General features: G+C 41.3%; 1 pseudogene; it reads right to left on the bottom strand.

Moving 5' to 3' along the window:
- Window positions 1-522: 522 nt before the first annotated feature.
- Window positions 523-15350, bottom strand: part of LOC124703991 — a 47897-nt pseudogene continuing 33069 nt past the window's right edge.

The raw sequence follows: 15350 nt of genomic DNA, 5'->3' as shown, positions 1-15350 counted from the left end.
CTTACACCCCCACGGGCCAGGTATCATATACACCGCCAAAATATAGAGCCTTAATTACTAAAAGAAAATAACCTAGACCTAACAAAATCAAGTGAATACCCAATATTATAGTCATTTTATTTCTATCTTTCCATATATAACCAAAAAATGGAAAAGATTCCTCAAGAGTCTCAGGGCTTAGAAGCGCGTGATAAATGCCACTGAAGCCTAAGGCTGCGAAGGAAATTAGGTGAAGTACTCCAGATACAAAGTACCGAAAATATCGCGAACTTCTCCCCCGGTCCTACTCCACAACCTAGAGTAGCTAAGTGTGGAACTAAAATTAAGCCTTGTTCATACATGGGATTTTCGGGTACAAAATGAGACACTTCAAATAGGTTCTCCAGCCCAGAATACGATTAATCCGACATGAGCTACGTCGGCTCCAAGTAACTTATCGGACAAATTGATAAGTCTGGCATTCCCATCCCACCAAGTAAAGCCGGTGGTTTCTTGGTCACGACTAGCTAAATGAAAGTTCCATTAAAGAGCGTTTCCACATGGTAGAACCTCCTCAGGGAATATAAGATTTTCATGAGGCTGGTCCTGCGCTACCATCCACGCACGAATACCCCCGTTTAAATGAATATTTTTTGATGTAGAAAATGTCAAATTCAGGATCTTCGGCTGCACGGATTTCCTTGGAAACAAAGTCATAGTCATGTAAGTTCAGAGCCAGGCCAACTACGCCAAGAGCAATAATTCATAAACCGGTGAGGGGTACACATAGCATAAATAAATGTAGCCAACCGTTTATTGGAAAAAAAGCAACACTAAAGATTTGGGACCAAAAGCGGTTAGTAGTGACCATTGAATAAGTTCCTTCAACTTGAGTTGGGTTAAAAGCGCGGAAGGTATTGCACCATCACCGTCCTCAAATAGAGTGTTTTCTACGGTCTCTCCATGAATAATGCATAGCAGAGCCACGCCTAATACTCCGGGAACTCCCATCATATGAAATGGGTTCAACGCCCAATTATGAAATCCTTGGAACAAAAGAATGAATTGAAATATCGCTGCTACGCCAAATCTCGGCCCAAAAAGCCAACCAGATTGCCCCAGTGGATAAATAAGAAATACAGAAAAAACTGCGATTGGTTCAGAGAATGAGATTGCATTATAAGGCCGCAATTGACTAGACACCGAGCAAGTTCAAATTGGCGCAAGATGAAAACTATTAGTGCAAAAGCCCCGTGGAGAGCTACTCCATAAACCGCCTTTCACAACCACTGATGAAGGATTCCTCGAAAAGTTAAGAATTAGTAGCTCTTTTTTGAAATCATTTCAAAAAAGAATGGATTCGGTCTTATACATACGCGAGAAACGTAATCAACAAAGAAAGAAGACGAGTTCTTCTTTATTTTATCACCTAAGAGTCATGCGATATGAAAGTCCCCCACACGGTTTTGCATGAGAGAAAGAAGTGAGGAATCATCTTTTCTACTCTGACTCCCCCACTACAATCGTTGCTTTTCTTTCTGTTACTTCAAAAGTCGCTGCTTCAGCTTCAGCGACATGAATTCTCGATAATGTCCACGAATTCTCGATAATGTCTGAAGTTACTACTTTATCTCCAGACCTATAAACAATGGGTCTCAATTCGGGAGGATTAACCGGTAATAGGAACAAAACCATCCATTCTGGTTCTACGTTTGTTTGAATAAAATGTTTCACCAATTGCATGCGTCTAATAAAAAACATTTCTTATTCTTCTTTTTCTACCTTCCAATTCATCTCCACTATACCCGACGTCTTCTAATTACTTCCATTCGAACAAGGAATTCTTTTGTAATAATTCGTAAATCCAAATCTGCTAATTGTTCTCTAATATCACCTGCTCTTGTTGCAATTTCCCGATTTCAAAATGTTGCAAAGCTTGGGGTAGGAACAAAGAGAGAAATGTTGTGGTTACAAGATGCAACTTCCTCTACGAATAAACCGCGTAATCGTAAAAAAGTAGGTTTATAGTGTTGGGCCTAGCAAAAGATAAATCGTCGTATACTAGGCCTTCCAACTTCTTAAGAGGTCTAACTAAAATATTCACGATATAACAAGGAATACATTTCAAATACCACACATGAGTCACAGGACATGCGAGTTTGATGTATCCCATTTGATATATTCGTATCCGAGTATCCACAAATTCTACTCCGCATTTTTGGTAAAATCTTTCGTCTTTGTTATGAGCTCGACTCGCTCGAGAATCGCCAGAAGCGCAAATTCCGCTTTTTATGGGTCCAAAGATTTTTTCGCAAAATAATCCATCTTTTTCTAGTTTATCGGTTTTATAATGCAAACTAGAGGGCCTTGTGACTTTGCCAATGACTTCTCCATTAGGTAGTTTTTTGTTTGCCCAAGCCTTTATTTGTTGAGGGGAAACGAGTCCAATTTGAATTATTTGATGTTTATATTGGTCAATCATAAAATAGAAATAAGAAATAATTTATATTTATTCCGATCAAACTTCCTCCCTAGTAACATGGAAGTTCTTCTCAGATGCAAGGAAATGATTCAGTTCTAGAGCCAAAGATCGTAGCTCTTGAACGAGCACTCGAAAAATTCTGGAGGATCCTCGTGATTAGGTATTCTTTTTTCCCAGACCGTAGCATTAAGTATTTCTTGGCGAGCTATAAGACGGGCAGACTTATAAGTAAGTATCTCTTGTAAAATATGAGCAACACCAAATCCTTCTAAAGTCCAAACTTCCATTTCTCCTACTCGTTGTCCCCCTTGATTGGCTCTTCCTCTAACTGGTTGTTGTGTAACAAGTGAGTGGGGCCCAGTAGAACGCCCATGAATTATCTCATCAACTTGATGAATTAATTTTAAGATATAGGACTTCCCTATTAGAAAATGTTGTTCGAAGGGGTCTCCTGTTCTTCCAATATTCTTCTTTTTCCCGGGTACTCGGGTTCAAATACCCATGGATTTTTTGTTTTTTTACTGGCTTTATATAATTCTGAAAACACAAGTGTTCTTGAAGCCTCTTGCTCATATCTCTCATCAAAGGGTAATATTCTACAATTTTTCTTTAGCACATCCCCCGCTAATCCGAGTGAGCTTTCAAATATTTGTCCCACATTCATTCAGGAGGGTACCTGATACGTCTCAAACGAATCTATATTTTTTGATGTTTCATGCTTGTTTTACACCAATTACACTATGTTTTACTTACAGTTCGTTGCAATTTTATACATTTTTGGCACTGACCTATTGACAAGATGCCACAGTGTCAGTTCCCTATTTTCTGCTGTTTTTGGATTCAGAAATTTTTTACAGGAAATATTCTTGGAATTGGACGAAACAAAAGTCAAAGTGCCTATTTTACTATAACAAAGAAGGAGTCCAGAGGGGAGTCAAGGAAGTGCCACAGGGCGGCCAGACCAGGCCTAGGCGCAGCCCAGGCCCTGGCCGCGCCTAAGCATGGTGTGGGGCCCTCGGGCACCCACCGAGCTGGCCCCTTCGCCTATAAGTTGCCTACCGATGCGAAAACCCTAAATAAATAAGCCTCCGTTCCAGAAAAATTCCGTAGCTCCGCCGCCGTCGCAGACAAGATCCGGGGGCCAGAAGTCTCTGTTCCGGCATCCTGCCGGGACAGGAAATTTCCCCTAGAGCCATCTCCATCAACTCCACCGCCATCTCCATCGCTGTTGCTGACTCCTACGATGATGATAAGAAGCGGTAGAAAACAGTTAAGTCTGAGTTACAGTTGTGCCAAGGTTATTGCCGGTGCACCAGGGACCTGGTGCACCGGCAATAACCTTGGCACATCTGTAACCTGGGACTTGTTTAGCAATATGAGTTATATATACATGCATTACAAAATCCTATACTATTTTTATTTCTTTTCTCTTTCTTTTATGTTTCTTTTCTTTTACCCCAAATGCTATACTATTTTATTTTTCTTATCTTTTCAATATAATAACAAAGCAATATGCATGAGTTATGCAAAAACAAAAAGATATGAGTTATATATACATACATAAAATATTGACCAACACAATATTAGTTATACATAAAATATTGGCCAACACAATATGAGTTATGTATTACAAAAAATATGATTTATACATTGCAAATAAAGTTTTACATCATCGATTGAGAAGAGTGTTTCACTTTCTTCTTGATTTTCTTGCTCGTCGTTGAATAATTTAGCCCCGTGTCGTGACTTCTTCTTTTGAAGGGTTGACTTGACCTCGATAGCATGGTCCTGCTTCTTCTTGTGGTGTATGTTGTATCTTCGTCCTCGGATTCTTCCATCATTATTGGGTCTCCGACATGTCCTTCGAAGTCTTCCTCGTTGGTGACTCCATCAATTCCGACGATGGTCCTCTTGCCTCTCCTCACAACAACACGGCTAAGCCTAGATGGGTCTGTTATTAAGAAGCATTGGTCCATGTGTTTAGCCAATACCCAAGGCTCATTTTGCGCGGTGGCTTTCGTGGACTTTGATTTGTTGGCTTCGGGTAGAAACATGGTGGTGAAATACAGGTCTTCTTTTGTGACGCTCTTAGCCCATCTGATACAGAACATCGGCACTTTCTTCCATGCGTAGCTAAGCTTCCAGATTTCATCTATCCTTCCGTAGTATATAGTCTTTACGTCACCCGTATAGGATTCCATCGTTACCCCTGAGTTCTGGTAAACGATGTTCTTGTCTTTTTCTTCCGTGTAGAATATGTACCTGTTGATATCGTACGCTTGGTAAGTCATGATGTTGGGCGTGGGGCCATGTGACAAGGCCAATACTAGTTTATCATCGTTACAATCCATTAGTGGGGGATTAGCATCAATGTGGTCTTTGAACCAGGGCGCGAAAGAGGAGTTGTGCTCTCTGAATATTTCTGCTTACGTCATCGGCTTGCCACTGTTCTCTATGATGGTTTTGTGCTCTTTCAACCAAGGATCGATCAAGTCAATGTGTTGTAGCGCTACTAAGTTGGCCCTGTCAAAGTCGGTAGTCCGACCAGACATGTGCACGTGCAGTTCCTATGTAACATCCCAAAAACTTCAAAATCAATAAAGATATATTCTCCCTTGTTCAAATTTTGGAGCTAACAAAAACTTTATATAATTTCCATGTGTTGCATAATATGGATGCATGTATGTGTGACTTTGCCATGCTATGTGTTTGAGTTGCTTGACACCATCCCTAAACCCTCACCATGATCCTTTGAGATCAAAAAGGGAAGTGATACGTCTCAAACGTATCTATAATTTCTTATGTTCCATGATACTTTTATGATGATACTCACATGTTTTATACACATTATATGTCATTATTATGCGTTTTCCGGAACTAACCTATTGACGAGATGCCGAAGTGCCAGTTCCTGTTTTCTGCTGTTTTTGGTTTCAGAAATCCTAGTAAGGAAATATTCTCAGAATCGGACAAAATCAATGCCCAGCATCCTATTTTTCCACGAAGCTTCCAGAACACCCGAGAGCCAGCAGAGGAGGGCCACAGGGCCACCAGATGATAGGGTGGCGCGGCCACGGCCTGGGCCGCACCCCCCTATTGTGTCACCGCCTCGTCAGCCTTCCGACTCCGCCTCTTCGCCTATTTAAAGGTCCCTGATCTAAATCTTCGATACGGAAAAGCCACGATACGAGAAACCTTCCAGAGCCGCCGCCATCGCGAAGCCAAGATCTGGGGGACAGGAGTCTCTGTTCCGGCACCCTGCTGGGACGGGGAATTGCCCCCGGAAGGCTCCTCCATCGACACCACCGCCATCTTCATCACCGCTGCTGTCTCCCATGAGGAGGGAGTAGTTCTCCATCGAGGCTAAGGGCTGTACAGGTAGCTATGTGGTTAATCTCTCTCTGTACTCCAATACAATGATCTCATGAATTGCTTTGCATGATTGAGATCCATATGATGAGCTTTGTATCACTATTAGTCTATGTGCTACTCTTGTGATGTTATTAAAGTAGTCTATTCCTCCTTCACGATGTAATGGTGACAGTGTGTGCATCGTGTAGTACTTGGCGTAGGTTATGATCATAATCTCTTGTAGGTTATGGAGTTAATTATTACTATGATAGTATTGATGTGATTTATTCCCCCTTCATAGTGTAAAGGTGACAGTGTGTATGCTATGTTAGTACTCGGTTTAAATTGCAAAGATCTATTATGCTCTAAAGGTTACTTAAATATGAATGCCGAATGTTGTGGCGCTTGTTAACTCCGGCTTGAGGGAGCTCTTGTAGCCCGACACAACGAATGGTGTTCATTATCAAACAAGAGTATATGTAGCACAAAGGAAGAGAACTTATTTATTTATGGGATCAATGTTGAGAGTGTCCACTAGTGAAAGTATGATCCCTAGGCCTTGTTTCCAAATACTGCAATCATCACTTGTTTACTGTTTTACTGCATCTTTACTTCATGCAATATTACTACCATCAACTGCACGCCAGCAAGCACTTTTCTGGCGCCGTTACTACTGCTCATATTCATTCATACCACTTGTATTTCACTATCTCTTCGTCGAACTAGTGCACCTATACATCTGACAAGTGTATTAGGTGTGTTGGGGACACAAGAGACTTCTTGTATCGTGATTGCAGGGTTGCTTGAGAGGGATATCTTTGACCTCTTCCTCCCCGAGTTCGATAAACCTTGGGTGATCCACTTAAGGGAAACTTGTTGCTCGTTCTACAAACCTCTGCTCTTGGAGGCCCAACACTGTCTACAAGAATAGAAGCACCCGTAGACATCAAGCACTTTTCTGGCGCCGTTGCCGGGGAGGTAAGGTAAAAGGTATTCACATCCTCCGACTACTAAGCTATTTCCTAGCACTGTTGCCGGTGTGTGAGTGCTTGAAGCTGTTTCCTTTAGATCCTGCAATTGCATCTTTTTGTTTCTTGTTTTACACTAGTAAGGCATAATGGAAAACATCTGTGAGCTTTTTAAACTATTTCCTGAGTCAAGACATGAATGGTTTAATGCAAAAATTTAAAAACCTATGGAACCTTATTTGCATGCTAGTAGCAATGATATTAGTATGAACGCTTTGAACACCATTGTTGCTAATGATATAGAAAATTCTAAGCTTGGGGAGGTCGGTTTTGATGAAAATGATCTCTTTAGCCCTCCGGGTATTCAGGAGAAAGTTTATGTTGATTATGATATGCCTCCCATATATGATGATTATAATGATAGTGGTCTTCTGGTGCCGCCTACTATGGAGAGTAAATTTTATTATGATGATACTATACCTCCTATATTTGATGATGAGAATAATAATGATAGCTACTTTGTTGAATTTTCTGCCACTACAACTAATAAAATTGATTATGCTTATGTGGAGAGTAATAATTTTATGCATGTAGCTCATGATAAGAATGTTTCATTTGATAGTTATATTGTTGAGTTTGTTCATGATGCTACTGAAAGTTATTATGAGGGAGGGAAACATGGTTATATGCATCTTAATAATATTAAGTTTCCCCTCTTTATGTTGAGAATCTTGAAATTGTGCTTGTGTTACTTTTCTATGATTGTTGCATTATGCTTCATGAATTTGTTTATTTACAAGACTCCTATGCATAGGAAGCATGTTAGGCTTAAAATTTGTTTCATACTTGCTTTTGATGCTCTCTTTTGCTTCAACTCCTATTTCTTGCGAGTGCATCATTGAAATTACTGAGCCCATCTTAATGGCTATAAAGAAAGCACTTCTTGGGAGATAACCCATGTGTTTATTTTACTACAGTACTTTTGTTTTATATTTGAGTCTTGGAAGTTTTTTACTACTGTAGCAACCTCTCCTTATCTTATTTTATTGCATTGTTGTGCCAAGTAAAGTCTTTGATAGCAAGGTTGATACTAGATTTGGATGCTACCGCGCGAAACGGATTTACGTCTGTCACGAATTTGGGCAGGGTTCTCTGTAGGTAACTCAGAAAAATCTGCCAATTTACGTGCGTGATCCTCAGATATGTACGCATCTTTCATTCAATTTGAGCATTTTCATCTGAGCAAGTCCAGTGCCTCTAAAAAATTCGTCTTTACGGACTGTTCTGTTTTGACAGATTCTGCCTTTATTTCGCATTGCCTCTTTTTTTCTGTGTTGGATGGATTTCTTTGTTCCATTGACCTCCAGTAGCTTTGGGCAATGTCCAGAAGTGTTAAGAATGATTGGGTCACCTCTGAACATGTGAATTTTTGATTATGCACTAACCCTCTAATGAGTTGTTTTGAGTTTGGTGTGGAGGAAGTTTTCAAGGGTCAAGAGAGGAGGATGATATACTATGATCAAGAAGAGTGAAAAGTCTAAGCTTGGGGATGCCCCCGTGGTTCATCCCTGCATATTTCAAGAAGACCCAAGCATCTAAGCTTGGGGATGCCCAAGGCATCCCCTTCTTCATCAACAATTTATCAGGTTTCTTCTCTTGAAACTATATTTTTATTCGGTCACATCTTATGTACTTTACTTGGAGCGTCTGTTTGTTTTTATTTTCGTTTTTGTTATTTTCATTCTCTGAATAAATTCATGCTTGCGTGGGAGAGAGACATGCTCCGCTGTTGCGTATGAACACATGTGTTCTTAGCTTTACTCTTAATGTTCATGGCAAAGGTTGAAACTGCTTCGTTCATTGTTATATGGTTGGAAACAGAAAATGCTGCATGTGGTAATTGGTATAATGTCTTGAATAACTTGATACTTGGCAATTGTTGTGCTCATATAGATCATGTTTAAGCTCTTGCATCATGTACTTTGCACCCATTAATGAAGGACTACATAGAGCTTGTTAAAATTTGGTTTGCATGATTGTTCTCTAGAGTCTAGATATTTTCTGGTTAAGGTGTTTGAACGACAAGGAAGACGATGTAAAGTCTTATAATGCTTACAATATGTTCATATGTGAGTCTTGCTGCACCATTTTATACTTGAGTTTGCTTCAAACAACCTTGCTAGCCTAGCCTTGTATTGAGAGGGATTCTTCTCGTGCATCCAAATCCTTGAGCCAAAAAACTATGCCATTTGTGTCCACCATACCTACCTACCACATGGTATTTCTCTGCCCTTCCAAAGTACATTACTTGAGTGCTACCTTTAAAATTCTATTCTTTGCCTTTACAATACATAGCTCATGGAAAAATAGCCTTAAAAACTATTGTGGTGAAGAATATGTACTTATGTATCTTATTTATTAATAAGTTGCTTGTTGAGCGGTAACCATGTTTCTGGGGACGCCATCAACTTTTACCTTTGTTGAATATCATGTGAGTTGCTATGCATGTTCGTCTTGTCTAAAGTAAGGGCGATTTTCATGATCAAATGGTTTGAGTATGCATATTGTTAGAGAAGAACATTGGGCCGCTAACTAAAGCCATGAATCATGGTGGAAGTTTCAGTTTGGACATAAAACCTCAATCTCTTATGAGAGTATTAACTGTTGTTGAATGCTTAAGCATTAAAAGAGGAGTCCATTATCTGTTTTCTATGTTGTCCCGGTATGGATGTCTAAGTTGAGAATAATCAAAAGCGAGAAATCCAATGCGAACTTTCTCCTTAGACCTCTGTACAGGCGGCATAGAGGTACCCCTTTGTGACACTTGGTTGAAACATATGTTATGCAATGATAATCCGTGTTAATCCAAGCTAATTAGGACAAGGTGCGGGCACTATTAGTATACTATGCAAGAGGCTTGCAACTTATAGGATGTCTTATACATAACACATATGCTTTATTACTACCGTTGACAAAATTGTTTCTATGTTTTCAAAATGAAAAGCTCTAGCACAAAAATAGTAATCCATGCTTCCTCTCGCGAAGGGCCATTCTTCTACTTTATTGCTGAGTCGGCTTTTCCTACTTCTTTCTATCTTAGAAGCAAACACTTGTGTCAACCGTGCATTGATTCTTACATGTTTACCTATTGCACTTGTTATATTGCTTTATGTTGACAACTATCCATGAGATATACATGTTACAAGTTGAAAGCAATTGCTGAAACTTAATCATCCTTTGTGTTGCTTCAATGCTTTCTACTAAGAATTTATTGCTTTATGAGTAACTCTTATGCAAGTCCTATTGACGCTTGTCTTGAAAGTATTATTCATGAAAAGTCTCTGCTATATGATTCATGTGTTTACTCATTGTCTTCATCATTGCTTCGAATCGCTGCATTCATCTCATATGCTTTACAATAATGTTGATCAAGATTATGTTGGTAGCATGTCACTTAAGAAATTATCATTGTTATCGTTTACCTACTCGAGGGCGAGTAGGAACTAAGCTTGGGGATGCTTGATACGTCTCAAACGTATCTATAATTTCTTATGTTCCATGCTACTTTTATGATGATACTCACATGTTTTATACACATTATATGTCATTATTATGCATTTTCCGGAACTAACCTATTGACGAGATGCCGAAGTGTCAGTTCCTGTTTTCTGCTGTTTTTGGTTTCAGAAATCCTAGTAAGGAAATATTCTCGAAATCGGACGAAATCAATGTCCAGCATCCTATTTTTCCACGAAGCTTCCAGAACACCCGAGAGCCAGCAGAGGAGGGCCACAGGGCCACCAGATGATAGGGCGGCGAGGCCAGGGCCTGGGCTGCGCCCCCTATTGTGTCACCGCCTCGTCAGCCTTCCGACTCCGCCTCTTCGCCTATTTAAAGGTCCCTGACCTAAATCTTCGATACGGAAAAGCCACGGTACGAGAAACCTTCCAGAGCCGCCGCCATCGCGAAGCCAAGATCTGGGGGACATGAGTCTCTGTTCCGGCACCCTGCCGGGACGGGGAATTGCCCCCGGAAGGCTCCTCCATCGACACCACCGCCATCTTCATCACCGCTGATGTCTCCCATGAGGAGGGAGTAGTTCTCCATCGAGGCTAAGGGCTGTACCGGTAGCTATATGGTTAATCTCTCTCTCTGTACCCCAATACAATGATCTCATGAATATCTTTGCATGATTGAGATCCATATGATGAGCTTCGTATCACTATTAGTCTATGTGCTACTCTTGTGATGTTATTAAAGTAGTCTATTCCTCCTCACGGTGTAATGGTGACAGTGTGTGCATCGTGTAGTACTTGGCGTAGGTTATGATCATAATCTCTTGTAGGTTATGGAGTTAATTATTACTATGATAGTATTGATGTGATTTATTCCCCCTTCATAGTGTAAAGGTGACAGTGTGTATGCTATGTTAGTACTCGGTTTAAATTGCAAAGATCTATTATGCTCTAAAGGTTACTTAAATATGAATGCCGAATGTTGTGGCGCTTGTTAACTCCGGATTGAGGGAGCTCTTGTAGCCCTACACAACGAATGGTGTTCATTATCAAACAAGAGTATATGTAGCACAAAGGAAGAGAACTTATTTATTTATGTGATCAATGTTGAGAGTGTCCACTAGTGAAAGTATGATCCCTAGGCCGTGTTTCCAAATACTGCAATCATCACTTGTTTACTCGTTTTACCGCATCTTTACTTCTGCAATATTACTACCATCAACCGCACGCCAGCAAGCACTTTTCCAGGCGCCGTTACTACTGCTCATATTCATTCATACCACTTGTATTTCACTATCTCTTCGCCGAACTAGTGCACCTATACATCTGACAAGTGTATTAGGTGTGTTGGGGACACAAGAGACTTCTTGTATCGTGATTGCAGGGTTGCTTGTGTAACATCCCAAATTTCAATAAAAGAGAGAAGCAAAGTTTCAGAGATCCAAAATTCAGAACAAACAAAAACTTTTCTTTTGCATATAGTACCCTGCATAGGACTTGTGCATTTTGAGTGATATGCCATGATGATTGTCTAATTGCTTATGTGATGAACTCTAAAACCCTAAAGTGATCAAGTGAAGATCACCAACCAAATAAATCAAAAAGAGAAAGAAATCAAATAAGAGGAAAGCCCTAAAAACCCTAACATATGGCTTATGACATTTTTGCAAATTTTGACCCTAGACCCATTTGACTTCACCATTACTTGTAATATGCTATTAGATGGTTATTACAACCTTGGGGAAATCAAAGAGATACCTTTTTGAACCAAATCCAAATTCAATTTTGGCTCACATGAGATACTGGTCATTTTTGAATTTTATAGTCTGGTCACCACTTTGAGCCTCTAGTTTTCAAGTTTTCTAAACCAAACAAATCCTATTCTTTGCATGTCATCCAAGTAATCAACAAGATGAACAACTTTTGTAAAGATCATCATACCAGATTCTTTTTGCATCAAGAGTTATGATCAAGCAAAGATGAGACTTTGAATCAAATGCAAGATTCCCAATTTTCAAAATGTGATCAAACCATGCCAAGTCTTGACCACCACCTGCCCTAGCACTGACCCCTGGACACCACCACACCTAGCCCATGCAAAGGAAACACCAAGAGAGGGTCAGACATGGCGTGGCCATGGCCATGCCGGCCACGTTCCACCTCGACACCCTCCCCTCTCTTCTCTCCACGACAGGCCTCACCACCTTGCCAAACACGTAGCCCTGGATCCCAGAAGATCGCCCGTACTCGCCATTGACCGAGAGGACGACGCCACGACCCGCCATGCACGCGCCCAGTATGCTCCAGGTACGACGCGAGCGGCATGGGCGACGTCACCGTGCACGGACGCGCGCGACACGGCCACGCGGCGCTCGCCGAATCTCGCCGTACCCCGACCATATCCGCACGCCCTGGTACCCTCCTCGCCACGTGGAGCTCGCCGGACAAGCTGGTCATGCCTTAGCGCCCACGGTCACCGGAGAGGACGAGCGCGCCCGCCACGGCCGCGCCAGTACGAGCAAGGACCCGACCACCCTAGGCACCCCCTTGCCGCGCCATTCACGCTCATAGCCTCGCCATGGCGTCGTGAACACGACCGCGTCGTTGCCTAGCCCTCTACGCCGCCGGAGAAGCCGCGCCCTTGTCGACTTGCTGCAGCACCACGGCACCCTCATGTGCCTATAAAAGGAGGCCTCCCCTCGACGATCTGAGCACACCACCATGACCACCTCTCACCACCGCTTCGCCTAGCACCGTTAGCCACCTCGATTGACGCCAGAGCAAGCCCAATTGGACGATCGGAGCCGCCAGTACCCGGAGGTCACCGCCGTCGATTGAAGCCGCCCCTGGAGCCGCCGCCGGTACCAGGAGCTTCGCCGTCGTCCACAACTTCACCGAGCACACTGCCAACCCTAGCTGGAGCCACCGTAAGCCCTCCGACCCCCTACCTGAGCCGCCGGCGAACTCCTCTCTCGCCGTCGACGACGACGAGCGTGAGCCGTCGATCTGTGATCTAATCCAACGCCCCACGTTAGTTCATACCGCTTCGGGTTTTTGACTCGCTGATGGGTGGAGCCCACTGTCAGGCAGCCTGCGCGTGCGTGGACGCGTAGTGGGCTGGCCTTGGGCCGTTTTTAAACTAATTAGGCCCAACTGTGTTTCCCGCCGGCCTTTTAATTCAAATCTAGTTTAAATAATTTAGTTCAAATTCAATACTGGACCCAACTTTGGAAATTCATAGAATCTATTTGGCTTGGCCAAATTTGACAAATTTCATATTATTAGAAAGCTATGGAAAAGCTCTACAACTTTCCACTGGTCTCACCTTGAGATTAGTTGTAGAAATAATGTGACAAAAAGAACAAGCCAGAGACTTTTGCACATTCAAATAAATCTTAAAAATCAACAAAAATAGATATTAAGTTAATTCCAACTCCAATAGCTCACAATTGACTTACACTAATTGTTTCTGCAAGAAAATGGTGTGGTCACTTTGCATGATCATGCCCTAGTTTATATAATGGACAATATGGCTATTTTACTTAAGTGATATCATCCAAAACTATTATGCAAACCATATGAAGTATTTTTACTTCATTTAAATCTTGTCTCAAGTGAATTCATGAGATGTTTGAACCCCTGGTCAAACACTCTTATATGAAATACTTGGAGATTTAAATCATTTGTAGAGTTATGAAATGGTATGAGGTGTTCTACCTCATTTAAATCATTTTCTCCAATAATGATAATGAATGGTTGACTTAGGTCAACATAAGTTCATGTATTATTGTTTGAGAAATTAAATCTTAAGAAGATTTCAATGAGAGGAAATTATTCCTCAAGCACCCTATGGAAATTAACTTTCACATATGAATGTGAGAAAATTCTTTTCCTCAAGTCACACAACCAATGCACCTTAATTGAAATATTTGTGTGCTTAGAATAGTTTGTGTGTTTGTTTATGATGTTTGGGAATAGCCATTGAATTAGTGAGTAATTATACTCATATTCAAATTTAGACGCTAGCACCGGAGAATACCAAGAAGAGGAGGGATACTATCAAGAGGAGGAAGAAGAGAACCTTGAGAACTACCAAGGCAAGCTAATACTCTTGCAAAGTGCAAAGCTCCTTTCGAGCAAGGCACCATGATTCTTATCTTGTTTAACACAAGCCTATCCCAAGTTTTTACTATACAAGTTTTACTTGTTTATTTCAAAGAGTTACTTTGGATAACTTAGCTTGATCTAAGTGGTTATGAATATTAGGGTAGCAAGTTAGTCTCAAACTAGCCAAGCAAGATAGCACCCCTCATGATTAGTGCTAGTGCTAAAATACAAAAACTTGACTACTCTAGATGGGAACTTGTGACTTTGAAATAAATTTGAAACCTTGGAATGATAGGTCATTCCATTGAATGATGTTTGAAGGTGAAAATGACCAAGAGAAGATGGTGATTTTTTTTATACAAAACTGATGTTGGTTTGGATGCGATACCTTTCCAATATTGAGTACCCCCACAATACCTGATTATGGGTAGGGCTTAACTGGAAGTTTATGCATCTTAGTATGGGTTCCCTCTGAACACACATCATAGGGGTTATGCCGAGGCTGCCTCCGTTGTTGAGAAAACATGTGAATTGAGGTGACTTGTAAGGCCAAGCCCTGTGCAGTTCCCAGGTTGACAGTTGGTCTTCACTGGGAGGCCAAGCGCATGGGGAGAGGTGCTCATACTAGGGTTTGTAAGTGAAAGGTTATGGTTTATGATCCGTGTACTGTGTTATGATGATTCGGGGTTATCCCGAAGGATGAAATCAAATGTTGTGGCACCAGTGTGCAAACTCTGCAGAGTGTAAATCTATTCAAATAGCCGTGTCCACGGTTACGGACGGTTGGAAAGGCCATACAGTTTCCGGTGTCAGATTTTTGAAAACATGGGTGAAGTGAATGATGACTTTGTGACTTGTTGAAATACAACCAATGTTGTGGGAATGACACTAATGTTCCCACTTGAGTTAGTTAGCTCATGAATAAGTCTTTGCTCAAAAACTTGTGAA

This window comes from Lolium rigidum, chromosome 1 (genome assembly GCF_022539505.1).
Source record: "Lolium rigidum isolate FL_2022 chromosome 1, APGP_CSIRO_Lrig_0.1, whole genome shotgun sequence".
In the NCBI taxonomy this organism is placed as follows: domain Eukaryota; kingdom Viridiplantae; phylum Streptophyta; class Magnoliopsida; order Poales; family Poaceae; genus Lolium; species Lolium rigidum.
The sequence above is the reverse complement of the archived record's forward strand: the minus strand, read 5'-3'. Positions and strand labels throughout refer to the sequence as shown.